We start from the raw sequence: 16,331 nt of genomic DNA on the forward strand, positions 1-16,331 counted from the left end.
CAACTAAGAAGAAAAAGAGAAAGAAGCTAATAGTGGAAAGTATTCTTCTTCAAAGAAGGAACAAAAATTTTACAAGTGTTGAAAAATTTCCTAAGTCCAAAAAATTTTCTAAGTCCAGAAAATTTTCTAAGTCCCACAAAATGGAACATGATGAAGAAGATACAGAAGTTGAAAATTTTTCTAAGTCCAAAAAATTTTCTAAGTCCAGAAAATTTTCTAAGTCCAAAGTGTTGGAACAATTTCCAAAGGCCCATAGGTTGCACTGAATTTTCCTAAGTTGGCCACAAGTACCCATGAGGTATCGAGAAGGTTCACCCGAAGGACATAATATGTCCCAAAGTACCGATAGAGCACCCACAAAGAGCACCCAATTGGCCTATGTTGGCCAAAAGTACCGATAGAGTACCCACAAGTAGCACTGAGTTGGCCTAAGTTGGCCAAAAGTACCGATAGAGTACCCACAAGAAGCACTGAGTTGGCCTAAGTTGGCCAAAAGTACCGATAGAGTACCCACAAATAGCACCCAGTTGGCCTAAGTTGGCCAAAAGTACCGATAGAGCACCCAAAAGTAGCACCCAATTGGCCTATGTTGGCCAAAAGTACCGATAGAGTACCCACAAATAGCACCCAGTTGGCCTAAGTTGGCCAAAAGTACCGATAGAGCACCCACAAGTAGCACCCAATTGGCCTATGTTGGCCAAAAGTACCGATAGAGTACCCACAAATAGCACCGAATGGGCCTAAGTTGGCCAAAAGTACCGATAGAGTACCCACAAATAGCACCGAGTTGGCCTAAGTTGGCCAAAAGTACCGATAGAGTACCCACAAGTAGCACTGAGTTGGCCTAAGTTGGCCAAAAGTACTGATAGAGTACCCACAAATAGCACCGAATGGGCCTAACATGGCCAAAAGTACCGATAGAGTATCCACAAAGAGCACCCAATTGGCCTAAGTTGGCCAAAAGTACCGATAGAGCACCCACATATAGCACCCCATTGGCCTAAGTTGGCCAAAAGTACCGATAGAGTATCCACAAAGAGCACCCAATTGGCCTAAGTTGGCCAAAAGTACCGCCAAGTAGCACCATAGAGGCCCGAGTAGAGCGAAATGTGGGCCAAATTGAACATTTGAAAATTTTTACAAGTCCAAAAAATTTTCTAAGTCCAGAAAATTTTCTAAGTCCAAAGAGTTGGACAAATTTCCTTAGGCCCAAAGGTTGCACTGAATGTTCCTAAGTTGGCCATCAGTACCCATGAAGTATAGCGAAGGTTCACCCGAAAGACACAATACGCCCTAAAGTACCCACAGAGTACCCACAAGTTGCACCCAATTGGCCTAAGTTGGCCAGAAGTACCGACAAGTACCACCATAGAAGCCCGAGTAGAGCGAAATGTGGGCCAAAGTACCGAGTAGTTGCCACAAATGCCCAAATGGATACCAAAATGTGGTACCAAGTACCTAACTGTTGCAACAAATGCTAGCTTTCTGAGCAAAAGCTGTGGACCAATTTCGTAGAAGAACCGCCTAGGCGAAAAGGCAAAAATCGCCGAAGCTGGCCCGCTCGCAGAGCTCGCGGGCCAGGAGATACTCATAGGGCGCTTTACTAGAGTGGGGAACTTGAGAATTTTTGTGTCCGAGACTTTGGGCAACTTCGCGGCCGCCCCCTTAAAGTAAAAGATTTTCTCTGGGTGCCTAAAATTCGCAATTCCCGCAAAGTCGGGAAGACGTTAAAGTTTTTGCCCAAAAAATGGCCATCGATTTAAGGTGATTTTCCAATAAGAAAATTTTTCCTAAGATGAATTTTTTCGAATATTTCCTAAACTAAGCGTCGGAGCACATGGCCGTGGAGGAACTTTTGGTAGCTTTTGGCAAGGGCTATTGGATGAAATAATGCGAAAGGCCATCGGAGCGATATTGGATAAATGCGGGCCCATAAACGTACCTAAGAAGTGAAAATTGGTACCTTGCACGCAGGATGCAAGAAATGCTTGAGTGTTAACCATCATCGGTACCAAGTACCTAGGTTATATCGAGTGCGTAGATGGAAGTCGGTACCAAAGGGAAACCTTCCTAGGCTAGGTGCACGCAAGTGAGTATGGATCGATCAGTAGAAAGATGGGAAGCCCAAGGAAACCTTCCTAGGCTAGGTGCACGCAAGTGAGTATGGATCGATCAGTAGAAAGATGGGAAGCCCAAGGAAACCTTCCTAGGCTAGGTGCACGCAAGTGAGTATGGATCGATCAGTAGAAAGATGGGAAGCCCAAGGAAACCTTCCTAGGCTAGGTGCACGCAAGTGAGTATGGATCGATCAGTAGAAAGATGGGAAGCCATAGGAAACCTTCCTAGGCTAGGTGCACGCAAGTGAGTATGGATCGATCAGTAGAAAGATGGGAAGCCATAGGAAACCTTCCTAGGCTAGGTGCACGCAAGTGAGTATGGATCGATCAGTAGAAAGATGGGAAGCCCAAGGAAACCTTCCTAGGCTAGGTGCACGCAAGTGAGTATGGATCGATCAGTAGAAAGATGGGAAGCCCAAGGAAACCTTCCTAGGCTAGGTGCACGCAAGTGAGTATGGATCGATCAGTAGAAAGATGGGAAGCCCAAGGAAACCTTCCTAGGCTAGGTGCACGCAAGTGAGTATGGATCGATCAGTAGAAAGATGGGAAGCCATAGGAAACCTTCCTAGGCTAGGTGCACGCAAGTGAGTATGGATCGATCAGTAGAAAGATGGGAAGCCATAGGAAACCTTCCTAGGCTAGGTGCACGCAAGTGAGTATGGATCGATCAGTAGAAAGATGGGAAGCCCAAGGAAACCTTCCTAGGCTAGGTGCACGCAAGTGAGTATGGATCGATCAGTAGAAAGATGGGAAGCCCAAGGAAACCTTCCTAGGCTAGGTGCACGCAAGTGAGTATGGATCGATCAGTAGAAAGATGGGAAGCCATAGGAAACCTTCCTAGGCTAGGTGCACGCAAGTGAGTATGGATCGATCAGTAGAAAGATGGGAAGCCCAAGGAAACCTTCCTAGGCTAGGTGCACGCAAGTGAGTATGGATCGATCAGTAGAAAGATGGGAAGCCATAGGAAACCTTCCTAGGCTAGGTGCACGCAAGTGAGTATGGATCGATCAGTAGAAAGATGGGAAGCCCAAGGAAACCTTCCTAGGCTAGGTGCACGCAAGTGAGTATGGATCGATCAGTAGAAAGATGGGAAGCCCAAGGAAACCTTCCTAGGCTAGGTGCACGCAAGTGAGTATGGATCGATCAGTAGAAAGATGGGAAGCCCAAGGAAACCTTCCTAGGCTAGGTGCACGCAAGTGAGTATGGATCGATCAGTAGAAAGATGGGAAGCCCAAGGAAACCTTCCTAGGCTAGGTGCACGCAAGTGAGTATGGATCGATCAGTAGAAAGATGGGAAGCCCAAGGAAACCTTCCTAGGCTAGGTGCACGCAAGTGAGTATGGATCGATCAGTAGAAAGTGGGAAGCCCAGTACCAAATGCCCTAGTGAAGACCGTAAACGAATATCATGAACCGAGAAGGAGCACCAAATGCCCTAGTGAAGACCGTAAACGAATATCATGAACCGAGAAGGAGCACCAAATGCCCTAGTGAAGACCGTAAACGAATATCATGAACCGATAAGGAGCACCAAATGCCCTAGTGAAGACCGTAAACGAATATCATGAACCGATAAGAGGCACCAAATGCCCTAGTGAAGACCGTAAACGAATATCATGAACCGATAAGGAGCACCAAATGCCCTAGTGAAGACCGTAAACGAATATCATGAACCGATAAGAAGCACCAAATGCCCTAGTGAAGACCGTAAACGAATATCATGAACCGATAAGGAGCACCAAATGCCCTAGTGAAGACCGTAAACGAATATCATGAACCGAGAAGTAGCAACGAATGCCTGAAAAAGTACCAAGTCCTCGGTATAGAGTAACGAGAGTTAACCGCCGTGATGTATGCAATGTGGGCAGCCATTGCATGGGTTCTGGACTTGGTTCGCGAATAACTTTTTTGCTAGACATCGGACAAAGTTGACGTGGAAGAACGAAATGTAGCATTTGATGCCACCTATCCAAAACTTTTTCAAGATTGAAGATCCGATCGATACAGCCTGAGTTATAGGCAAAAGTTGGTGCAAAAACGAGCATTTTTAATGGTGAAAAATCGGTACTCCTCGAATAGCTCCTGTTGGAAGCATCGGACCACATGGTCGTGGAGGAACATATTGTAGCGCGCGGTGTCAAGTATCGACACCCAAAACCGCATGTCCGATGGACGGAAAATGACCAAGTTATAGTGAAAACTTGGTTGCACCAAATTCCCGAAGAAGTGCAACGAGAAGGTGAATGCGATGGTTGTTCGTCGAATAGCTCCGGCCACAGACATGGTAGCGATTAGTGGTGCATGGAAGAAATCTAGCCACAAGTGCCATCTACCCATGGCCAGAAGAAAGTGTGGCCATATCTTGGATACCGGCGGAGCTATGGGGCAAATATGGGCCAAAAATGGTGCAAGTTGGACCAAAAATCCGACCAAGTGCGCGAGGCGCTTTCGTGAATAGCTCCGGCCAGAGACATGGTAGCGATTAGTGGTGCATGGAAGAAATCTAGCCACAAGTGCCATCTACCCATGGCCAGAAGAAAGTGTGGCCATATCTTGGATACCGGCGGAGCTATGGGGCAAATATGGGCCAAAAATGGTGCAAGTTGGACCAAAAATCCGAAAAAGTACCTAGGTAAATGCGATGGTTGTTCGTCGAATAGCTCCGGCCACAGACATGGTAGCGATTAGTGGTGCATGGAAGAAATCTAGCCACAAGTGCCATCTACCCATGGCCAGAAGAAAGTGTGGCGCTATCTTGGATACCGGCGGAGCTATGGGGCAAATATGGGCCAAAAATGGTGAAGTTGGACCAAAAATCCGACCAAGTGCGCGAGGCGCTTTCGTGAATAGCTCCGGCCACAGACATGGTAGCGATTAGTGGTGCATGGAAGAAATCTAGCCACAAGTGCCATCTACCCATGGCCAGAAGAAAGTGTGGCCATATCTTGGATACCGGCGGAGCTATGGGGCAAATATGGGCCAAAAATGGTGCCAGGTGGACCAAAAATCCGAAAAAGTACCTAGGTAAATGCGATGGTTGTTCGTCGAATAGCTCCGGCCACAGACATGGTAGCGATTAGTGGTGCATGGAAGAAATCTAGCCACAAGTGCCATCTACCCATGGCCAGAAGAAAGTGTGGCGCTATCTTGGATACCGGCGGAGCTATGGGGCAAATATGGGCCAAAAATGGTGAAGTTGGACCAAAAATCCGACCAAGTGCGCGAGGCGCTTTCGTGAATAGCTCCGGCCACAGACATGGTAGCGATTAGTGGTGCATGGAAGAAATCTAGCCACAAGTGCCATCTACCCATGGCCAGAAGAAAGTGTGGCCATATCTTGGATACCGGCGGAGCTATGGGGCAAATATGGGCCAAAAATGGGTAAAATTGTACGGTCCAAAGCCAAGGGTAAATTTTTTTATTCCTCTAATAACTTCTAGCACAGACATTGAATCGGTTGGTGATGTATGGATGAAATGTAGCAAACAGTTGGAACTACCCATAAAATCTTAAAGATTGACGATCCAATGTATAGAACCGGAGTAATGTGCGATACTTGGTGAAAAATCGAGTGAAAAATTAGCTATAAACTGTTTTTGGCCCATAACTCGAATACTAGACATCGGAAGGGGGGGTCGTAGAACGATTTTTTGTTGCCCTATCGATTCCCTATCGAACGAGCAAAAGTTGTTTTTTTTGACCAAAAAGGACCCCTACTCTAGTAAAATTGGCCTGATTTTACTAGTCCCCGGTACCCGTACAGGCAAAATGAGCAAAATGCTCAAGTATGAATGGTTTTTGGCTAATAACTCGAATACTAGACGTCGCAGGGGGGTGTCGTGGAACAATTTTTGGTAGCCCTTGAAATTATCTATCGAATGACATATACTTGATTTTTGGCCAAAAAGTTCCCTAGACTAGTAAAAATCGCATCATTTTACTAGAGTCGGGTACCCTGGACGAAAAACCGCAATTATAGCGGTTTTTGGCTAATAACTCGAATACTAGACGTCGCAGGGGGGTGTCGTGGAACAATTTTTGGTAGCCCTTGAAATTATCTATCGAATGACATATACTTGATTTTTGGCCAAAAAGTTCCCTAGACTAGTAAAAATCGCATCATTTTACTAGAGTCGGGTACCCTGGACGAAAAACCGCTATAATTGCGGTTTTTGGCTAATAACTCGAATACTAGACGTCGCAGGGGGGTGTCGTGGAACAATTTTTGGTAGCCCTTGAAATTATCTATCGAATGACATATACTTGATTTTTGGCCAAAAAGTTCCCTAGACTAGTAAAAATCGCATCATTTTACTAGAGTCGGGTACCCTGGACGAAAAACCGCTTAAGTTGCGGTTTTTGGCTAATAACTCGAATACTAGACGTCGCAGGGGGGTGTCGTGGAACAATTTTTGGTAGCCCTTGAAATAATCTATCGAATGACATATACTTGATTTTTGGCCAAAAAGTTCCCTAGACTAGTAAAAATCGCATCATTTTACTAGAGTCGGGTACCCTGGACGAAAAACCGCTTAAGTTGCGGTTTTTGGCTAATAACTCGAATACTAGACGTCGCAGGGGGGTGTCGTGGAACAATTTTTGGTAGCCCTTGAAATTATCTATCGAATGACATATACTTGATTTTTTGACCAAAAAGTTCCTAGACTAGTAAAAATCGCATCATTTTACTAGAGTCGGGTACCCTGTACGAAAAACCGCTATAGTTGCGGTTTTTGGCCAATAACTCGAATACTAGACGTCGGAGGGGGGTGCCGTAGAACAATTTTTTGTAGCCCTTGAAATTACCTTTCGAATGATATATAGTGGTTTTTTGGTCAAACAGTGACCCCGAGACTAGTAACCCTCCATACACAAAACCGCCTAAAAAGTTTTGGTTTTGCAAAATTTTGAAAAGTGCGTCAAAAAAATTTTTTCAAAAAGTACCAAATCGTGATCAGAACTCACTATAGACCATAAAAAGTGAAATCCGATGGTCATTTGCAACACTTGGTCAATCGAGAAAAATTTCACTTTTTTACTAGAGTCGGGTACCCTGAACGAAAAATCGCTCAAGTGATGGTTTTTGGCCAATAACTCGAATACTAGACGTCGGAGGGGGGTGCCGTAGAACAATTTTTTGTAGCCCTTGAAATTACCTTTCGAATGATATATAGTGGTTTTTTGGTCAAACAGTGACCCCGAGACTAGTAACCCTCCATACACAAAACCGCCTACAAAAACTTTGTTTTGAAAAATTTTGAAAAGTTCAAAAAAATTTTTTTTTCAAAAACTACTAAAACGTGATAAGAACTTACTATAGACCATGAAAAGTGATATCCGATGATAATTTGCAAAAGTTGGTAACTAGTAAAAAATTTCACTTTTTTACTAGAGTCGGTGCAACGAGAAAAAAAAAGTCCGTGATGGAGAAAAATGGCACGTTTTCCACGCCTGTACGCTTTCGTTTTCTATATAGGGGGTAGGTGAGCCAGAAGCATGAATTTGACTGAGTACGTATCTTTATGAATTGGGCCCTTCTAAATCGATTGAGACTACCCCCAGGACGATCGGACGACTGCTTCTGGCTCAAAATGTGGTTTTTAGATTTTGATCGTCAATTATGAGAGAAAAAATCGATTAGAAGTAAAGATACGAAATGCTTGGTCTAAGTTGGGAAACGACTTCGGATATTTGTTGGACGTTGTCGTAGAAGGTCCGAGGACCAAGGAAAAGTGATTTCCAAGTGGATTTATGCACTATTAGTCGATGGTAAGATGTGAAATTAGTAGAACTTACCATACAGTTTGCGAAGTTGAAGCAATCGGTTGGTGAATATGGTACTGTCTGTCCAATTTGGTGGTTCGGAATGAGTGAAACGATGTTGATGATGGATAGACGTTCCGATTGCCCCCGATCGGGGAACATATAGTGGTCTTTAAGGTCCAAGTACCTATGTTTTGGTAAGCAGAACTGAGAGTTAAAGGATGAAAGTCGGCCATTCCTAATATCATCCTATCGGTGGTTCGCGAGTTGTTTGAGGACCGGAGCAGCTCGCGATGAAACGGTCCTAGGGTATTGGTTATCCATCCAAGGAAGAGTAAATGCGATCCTAGATGTGTGTCGTTGGCCGTTCTACCGGTATCGCCTATCGATGAGATATCGGCGGGCATGCCTTACTCGAAAGTTGAATTCTAGGATCGATGGTCAAACAGACCTATGAGCGATAAACCAAACTGAACACGTATTGATGTCGGCTTTTCCTATCATTTGATGCCGCAGGTTGTTTAGGGACCGGAGCAACTTGCGGCCGAGACGGTCCCCGGGGGTTTCTTTCTCCAAGGAGTGGAAACTATTAAGCAAGAGTTGTAGCAAGATACGATCCTCTGATGTGTCGTTGGCCGTTCATGCGGTATCGCCTGTCGATGAGATATCGATGGGCATGCCTTACTCTACCGACCTTCTAATTGAGAGTATTAATCAGGGATCGATGGTCAAACAAGACCAATGAGCGATAAACCAAACTGAACACGTATTGATGTCGGCTTTTCCTATCATTTGATGCCGCAGGTTGTTTAGGGACCGGAGCAGCTTGCGGCCGAGACGGTCCCCGGGGGTTTCTTTCTCCAAGGAGAAGAAACGATTAAGCAAAAGTTGTAGCAAGATACGATCCTCTGATGTGTCGTTGGCCGTTCAAGCGGTATCGCCTGTCGATGAGATATCGATGGGCATGCCTTACTCTCCCGACTGGATTACTGAGAGTTTAATCAGGGATCGATGGTCAAACAGACCAATGAGCGATAAACCAAACTGAACACGTATTGATGTCGGCATTTCCTATCATTTGTCGCAGGTTGTTTAGGGACCGGAGCAGCTTGCGACCGAGACGGTCCCCGGGGGTTTCTTTCTCTAAGGAGTGGAAACGATTAAGCAAAAGTCGTAGCAATAATCGATCACCTGATGTGTCGTTGGCCGTTCTTGCGGTATCGCCTGTCGATGAGATATCGATGGGCATGCCTTACTCTCCTGACTGTTTAATTGAGAGTTATAATCAGGGATCGATGGTCAAAAAGACCTATGAGCGATAAACCAAACTGAACACATATTGATGTCGGCATTTCCTATCATTTGTCGCAGGTTGTTTGGGGACCGGAGCAGCTTGCGACCGAGACGGTCCCTTCCCGAAAGATGGTGAACCGAGTCGTCTGGCGTAAAAACCGGACGACTCGAAAGGGCTTGACCCTTTCAAGTGAGCGATAATCACATTCTACGCTCAGTTCGACAGCTACAAGGCAATCACTCGCTATGTTCAGAGCTAATACATGCAACATGCCGGCATTGTTTCCACCGACGCATGGATTCAAGACTGGTGCACTTATTAGTTAAACCGTTCGCCTCCGGGTGTTTCGAGTTCAAGTCTGGATGAGGATTGATCTTGCTGGTAATAGCTTGAGCCCCTGAATAAGGGGTCGAAGCGTACATCTTGAGACCATGTACAACATATTACCAAATCGGCACCATGGGTTCGGGTGCAAGTGATGTAACCGTGAAAGATGTTGAGCAGCCCAACATCGGTTTACACACGCATAATAGGAAGGCAGCGCTGTCGACTGGTCAGTCGTGTAAGAAGTGTGCATTATCGATCACAAATATATTGGTGATCTGTAGGTTGCGCATACACCATGCCCGGTGTAAAGTGCCGTGGTCCCCCCCGGGGGGCTGCATCAAACCGTTCGCCACGCGAACTACCCAATGGAACGAACTCGATGCATTTAATAAGAAGAAGAGATGATAATGAAACACGGTCGATTAAAGAGTTGAAAACGTTGAAATACCTATAAGCAAGTCTTAAGTTGGTGGTGACCGTTACGCCCCAACAAATTGGTGCCTTACCCTACACCAAAGAGCCATTCAACATGGTTCAAGTGAGCGATAATCACGCTCTACGCTCAGTATGACAGCTGCAAGGCAATCACTCGCTAAGTTCAGAGCTAATACATGCAACACGCCGGCATTGTTTCCACCGACGCATGGATTCAAGACTGGTGCACTTATTAGTTAAACCGTTCGCCTGCGGGTGTTTCGAGTTCAAGTCTGGATGAGGATTGTTCTTGCTGGTAATAGCTTGAGCCCCTGAATAAGGGGCCGAAGCGTACATCTTGAGAGTAAATGTACAACATATTACCAAATCGGCACCGTGGGTTCTGGTGCAAGTGATGTAACCATGAAAGATGTTGAGCAGCCCAACATCGGTTTACACACGCATAAGGGGTTTATTGTTATCTGTAGGTTGCGCATACACCATACCCGGTGTAAAGTGCCGTGGTCCCCCAGGGGGCTGCATCAAAACGTTCGCCATGCGAACTACCCAATGGAACGAACTCGATGTATTGAAAGAGATGAACAATTAATAGCGAGAATAGGGGCCCGGAAGCAATTCCGCGGCCCTACGGTCGATTCAAGAGTTGAAACGTTGTACAATCGTGGATAGCACCTAGTGCTAATATGGTGAGAGATAATGTGTGAGGAAATTTAGTTTCCTAAAGTTTAGTTAGTGGTTTCCGTTGTGCCCTAACAAACTTAAAGTTGGTGGTGACCGTTACACCCCAACAAATTGGTGCCTTACCCAACACCAAAGAGCCATTCCATATGGTTCTAGAGAGAGAGAGTTGTGTGGAAATTTATTTCCCACTAAGCGAGTGTGTGTCTGTAGTGGAACGAATTCTGGTTGATCCTACCAGTAATATACGCTTGTCTCAAAGGTTAAGCCATGCATGTCTAAGTACAAACATAAATGAATGTGAAACCGCATAAGGCTCAGTATAACAGCTATAATTCACAAGATCATCCTACCACTAGTTACTTGGATAACTGTGGAAAATCCAGAGCTAATACATGCAACATGCCGGGACTGTTGCCCTCGCGGGTAGCTGAACTGGTGCACTTATTAGTTAAACCAATCGCCTCCGGGCGGCTTGAGTTGAAGTCTGGATAAGGACGCAGATCGTATGGTCGCTTGTCGACTGACGACAGATCTTTCAAATGTCTGCCCTATCAACTATTGATGGTAGTGTAGAGGACTACCATGGTTGCGACGGGTAACGGGGAATCAGGGTTCGATTCCGGAGAGGGAGCCTGAGAAATGGCTACCACATCCAAGGAAGGCAGCAGGCGCGTAAATTACCCAATCCCAGTACGGGGAGGTAGTGACGAGAAATAACAATATGGACCTCTCTAACGATGGTCCATAATTGGAATGAGTTGAGTATAAATCCTTCAACAAGGATCAAGTGGAGGGCAAGTCTGGTGCCAGCAGCCGCGGTAATTCCAGCTCCACTAGCGTATATTAAAGTTGTTGCGGTTAAAACGTTCGAAGTTGATTGCCCGTCCAGACACGTGACCGCCACGGGCGCCCGGTTACACGCCGGGGCCGTTCGTGCGCGCGCTCACGGCTGCGACTCACAATGGTGTACTTGGGCGTTACTCTGTGAACGAGTACCGTGCTACCGGTTAACTCCGGCACGGGCTCCTCATGGTGCTCAAGATACTCACATTTACCTTGAACAAATTAGAGTGCTCAAAGCAGGCTAAGACAAAGCGTCCGGCCCCCCCGTGGGGTTGGCGTTGGCCGAGAATAATCTTGCATGGAATAATGGAATATGACCTCGGTTTATACGATTTCGTTGGTTTGTCAGAAACCTAGAGGTAATGATTAACAGAAGTAGTTGGGGGCATTGGTATTACGGCGCGAGAGGTGAAATTCGTAGACCGTCGTAGGACCAACTGAAGCGAAAGCGTTTGCCATGGATGCTTTCTTTAATCAAGAACGAAAGTTAGAGGATCGAAGGCGATTAGATACCGCCCTAGTTCTAACCGTAAACGATGCCAATTAGCAATTGGGAGACGCTACCCCTATTCGGTGCTCTCAGTCGCTTCCGGGAAACCAAAATCGGGTTCCGGGGGAAGTATGGTTGCAAAGTTGAAACTTAAAGGAATTGACGGAAGGGCACCACAAGAAGTGGAGCTTGCGGCTTAATTTGACTCAACACGGGAAAATTTACCAGGTCCAAACTTATCGAGGTAAGACAGATTGATAGCTCTTTCTCAAATTTAAGGGTAGTGGTGCATGGCCGTTCTTAGTTCGTGGAATGATTTGTCTGGTTAATTCCGATAACGAACGTGACTCAAACATGCTAACTAGAACGCTGTCAGCAGTGCGCCTCCGGGCGCACCTGACGTTACAGCCGGGCGGCGCCTTCACGGGCGGTCGTCGGCTACGTTTGCCCTGCTTAGCGGGACAACTTGTGTTTAGCAAGCTGAGAATGAGCGATAACAGGTCCGTGATGCCCTTAGATGTTCTGGGCTGCACGCGTGCTACAATGTGGGTCGCAGCGTGTTCTCGCCAATAGGCGCCCCCATTCCGAGAGGAACGGGAAATCACTAAAATGCCCATCTAGTCGGGATTGGGGACTGCAACGGTCCCCATGAACCTGGAATTTCTAGTAAGCACTAGTCATTAGCTAGTGCTGATTACGTCCCTGCCCTTTGTACACACCGCCCGTCGCTACTACCGATGGATTATTTAGTGAGGTTTCTGGAGGCTTACCTTCCGCGGTTCCTTCGTGAGCTGCAGCTGGCATGGCTGAAGTTGACCGAACTTGATGATTTAGAGGAAGTAAAAGTCGTAACAAGGTTTCCGTAGGTGAACCTGCGGAAGGATCATTACTGATGATCGTCCGCGAGTGACCAACCATGGGCTGCCTTCGGTGTAGCTCGGTCGCTCGCTTGCTATGTGTCAGAATTTGTTGAAAGCCAACTCGTTCGTTGTACACTTTGATGGGTGACCATCACTGTGTCTCCGTGCCGAGCTAGATCTCCCCTAGCCGTAAGGCACTTGAACGCCCCTTCGACGACGAGTTGCATGTGTGTGGTATGTGTCAGAATCTGGTGAAGCTTTCTGCATGTGATGTGCCTTGTGTGGATCCGTGGCCATTGCATTGTGTCTGGTGCTTAGATACCCAGACACTTAGAACGCTTGCGCGGAAAGCAAACTCGATCGTTGTACACTTTGATGGGTGACCATCACTGTGTCTCCGTGCCGTGCTAGATCCCCCCTAGCCGTAAGGCACTTTGAACGCCCCTTCGACGACGAGTTACAAGAGTGTGGTATGTGTCAGAATCTGGTGAAGCTTTCTGCATGTGATGTGCCTTGTGTGGATCCGTGGCCATTGCATTGTGTCTGGTGTGTAGGTACCCAGACACTTAGAACGCTTGCGCGGAAAGCAAACTCGATCGTTGTACACTTTGATGGGCAACCATCACTGTGTCTCCGTGCCGTGCTAGATCCCCCCTAGCCGTAAGGCACTTTGAACGCCCCTTCGACGACGAGTTACAAGAGTGTGGTATGTGTCATAATCTGGTGAAGCTTTCTGCATGTGATGTGCCTTGTGTGGATCCGTGGCCATTGCATTGTGTCTGGTGTGTAGGTACCCAGACACTTAAGCAAACTCGATCGTTGTACACTGTGATGGGCGAGCATCACTGTGTCTCCGTGCCGTGTAAGAGCTCCCCTGGCCATCAGGCACTTGAAAGGTCCTTCGACGACGAGTTACAATAGTGGTGTGTTAGATACGTCAGGTGATGGTATCTACTGTTGTGCAATACGTATCCGGCCACGGCACGGAACGAACGGGAACTGTGGTGCAGACATACAAAGAGTTAAGCCTATTAGTCATTAACTCTAAGGACGGGGCCATGGGGCGGTACGCAAAGGATACGGATGAGCGAGTATGCAGGCCCAATACTCAATAGCTCGATCCGATCCAAGCACATGAGTTGACTGCGGCGCCAGGTTAACCAATGTGCTAGATTCTATTTGGCCAGTAGAATCTTGTGTCTTATGCGATTTGATACCAAGACACCAGAACGAAAGTTAGTTGAAGAGTTATTAAACTCTTATGAAGTATGGTTGTGCAATCACAACTTATGACTTTAACCTATAAAGTGGATATGGACTTGCAATTATAACATGGAATCTCTACACACCCCATGAGCTCGATCCAATCCACGCACACGAGTTGCCTGAGTAGCGACAGGTATACCGATGTGCAATACGTATCCGGCCACGGCACGGAACGAACGGGAACTGTGGTGCAGACATACAAAGAGTTAAGCCTACTAGTCATTAACTCTAAGGACGGGGCCATGGGGCGGTACGCAAAGGATACGGATGAGCGAGTATGCAGGCCCAATACTCAATAGCTCGATCCGATCCAAGCACATGAGTTGACTGCGGCGCCAGGTTAACCAATGTGCTAGATTCTATTTGGCCAGTAGAATCTTGTGTCTTACGCGATTTGATACCAAGACACCAGAACGAAAGTTAGTTGAAGAGTGATTAAACTCTTATGAAGAATGGTTGTGCAATCACAACTTATGACTTTAACCTATAAAGTGGATATGGACTATCAATTATAACATGGGGCACACACCATGTTCTCGATCCAATCCACGCACACGAGTTGCCTGAGTAGCGACAGGTATACCGATGTGCAATACGTATCCGGCCATAGGCACGGAACGAACAGGAACTGTGGTGCAGACATACAAGGGCCATGGGGCGGTACGCAAAGGATACGGATGAGCGAGTATGCAGGCCCAATACTCAATAGCTCGATCCGATCCAAGCACATGAGTTGACTGCGGCGTCAGGTTAACCGATGTGCAATACGTATCCGGCCATAGGCACGGAACGAACAGGAACTGTGGTGCAGACATACAAGGGCCATGGGGCGGTACGCAAAGGATACGGATGAGCGAGTATGCAGGCCCAATACTCAATAGCTCGATCCGATCCAAGCACATGAGTTGACTGCGGCGCCAGGTTAACCGATGTGCTAAGAGAGTTGTTCCTGGGCCTTCAAAGTGACTTCAAAACTATCTTAGCGAATGGTGGCCATGGGCGTAGACATGAGCCACAAGTCACAAGGCCTGGGACTATTGGGTAATAAAGACAACTTAGTCAGAAAGTTAGTCTTTGGACGTACCACCGGGATTGTGTTACATTGGGAACCTTACTATAAAACCCTAGGCAGGGGATCACTCGGCTCATGGATCGATGAAGACCGCAGCTAAATGCGCGTCACAATGTGAACTGCAGGACACATGAACACCGATAAGTTGAACGCATATTGCGCGTCGGACGATTAAACCCGGCCGATGCACACATTCTTGAGTGCCTATCAATTCCTTGATATACAACAAACCAAACTTCAGGGTGGAGCGTGCCACAATAGAACACTATGGCGAGCAGCCCGTCTAGTGTCGTGGGGGAAACACGCTTCCACACTGTGCATAATGGCGTGCTCGGGACCTTTGTTGGGACCGCAGGGCGCTGAAAGTAAAGGGGTGAACCGCATAAATCGCACGCACGTAAACGCGCACACACACAAATAGAGTGAGACGTATCGTAGGATACCGCTAAGAGTACGTTGTGAAACATGGGGAAATTCAATCGAAAACCTCTTTGATGTCCAAGATTTCGTTGACCGTATCCGTCGTAATACTGGATCAACGTGCTTGGGGGAAAACGTCAAAGGGTTTTATAATAGTGGTGCATGATTAACCCATCGATGCCCGAGGGGAACATGTTGTCCAATACAATAGTGGTGCAGTTGGCTCGACATGCTCGGGGGGAGACATCGTGGGTCCAAGTCGACCAAGTCGACCGAGAGTTGTTGTTGAGAGATCGAATCAAAACGATGCCGAGCGGAACTCGTTGTCCTTATTGGAGTGATATTCGGACAACGTGCTCGGGGGGGCCATCGTTGATTCAAAAATGACCGTAAATTGCCCAATCCGTGTGTGTGTGTGTGTGAAGTGTTGTTGCGTATATATCGGTTCGCTATGCCCCGGGTTCGAAACGAATGGAATGTGACTGATTTTGTTGTAGGCCTCAAGTGATGTGAGACAACCCCCAGAATTTAAGCATATTAATAAGGGGAGGAGAAGAAACCAACCGGGATTCCCTGAGTAGCTGCGAGCGAAACGGGAGAAGCTCAGCACGTAGGGACGGTGTGTAACTGCACCTGTCCGATTCCGTGTACTGGAACGACCATTATCTACTATGCACGGTGCAAACAGTTCAAGTTCAACTTGAAGGTGGCTCATCTACCCAGAGAGGGTGATAGGCCCGTAGAACGGCACTAACCCACGTGACA

At 46.8% G+C, this 16,331-nt stretch overlaps 1 non-coding gene and 1 pseudogene across 1 annotated transcript; both read left to right on the forward strand.

Moving 5' to 3' along the window:
- The first annotated feature begins 15,194 nt into the window (after positions 1-15,194).
- On the forward strand, positions 15,195-15,352 carry LOC125773139 (5.8S ribosomal RNA). Its single transcript, XR_007419916.1, has one exon. It is a non-coding gene; the product is annotated as a 5.8S ribosomal RNA (ribosomal RNA).
- A 709-nt stretch (positions 15,353-16,061) lies between these two features.
- Positions 16,062-16,331, forward strand: part of LOC125773111 (large subunit ribosomal RNA) — a 3,593-nt pseudogene continuing 3,323 nt past the window's right edge.

The sequence above is a fragment of the Anopheles funestus genome, assembly GCF_943734845.2.
Source record: "Anopheles funestus chromosome X unlocalized genomic scaffold, idAnoFuneDA-416_04 X_unloc_22, whole genome shotgun sequence".
NCBI lineage: Eukaryota > Metazoa > Arthropoda > Insecta > Diptera > Culicidae > Anopheles > Anopheles funestus.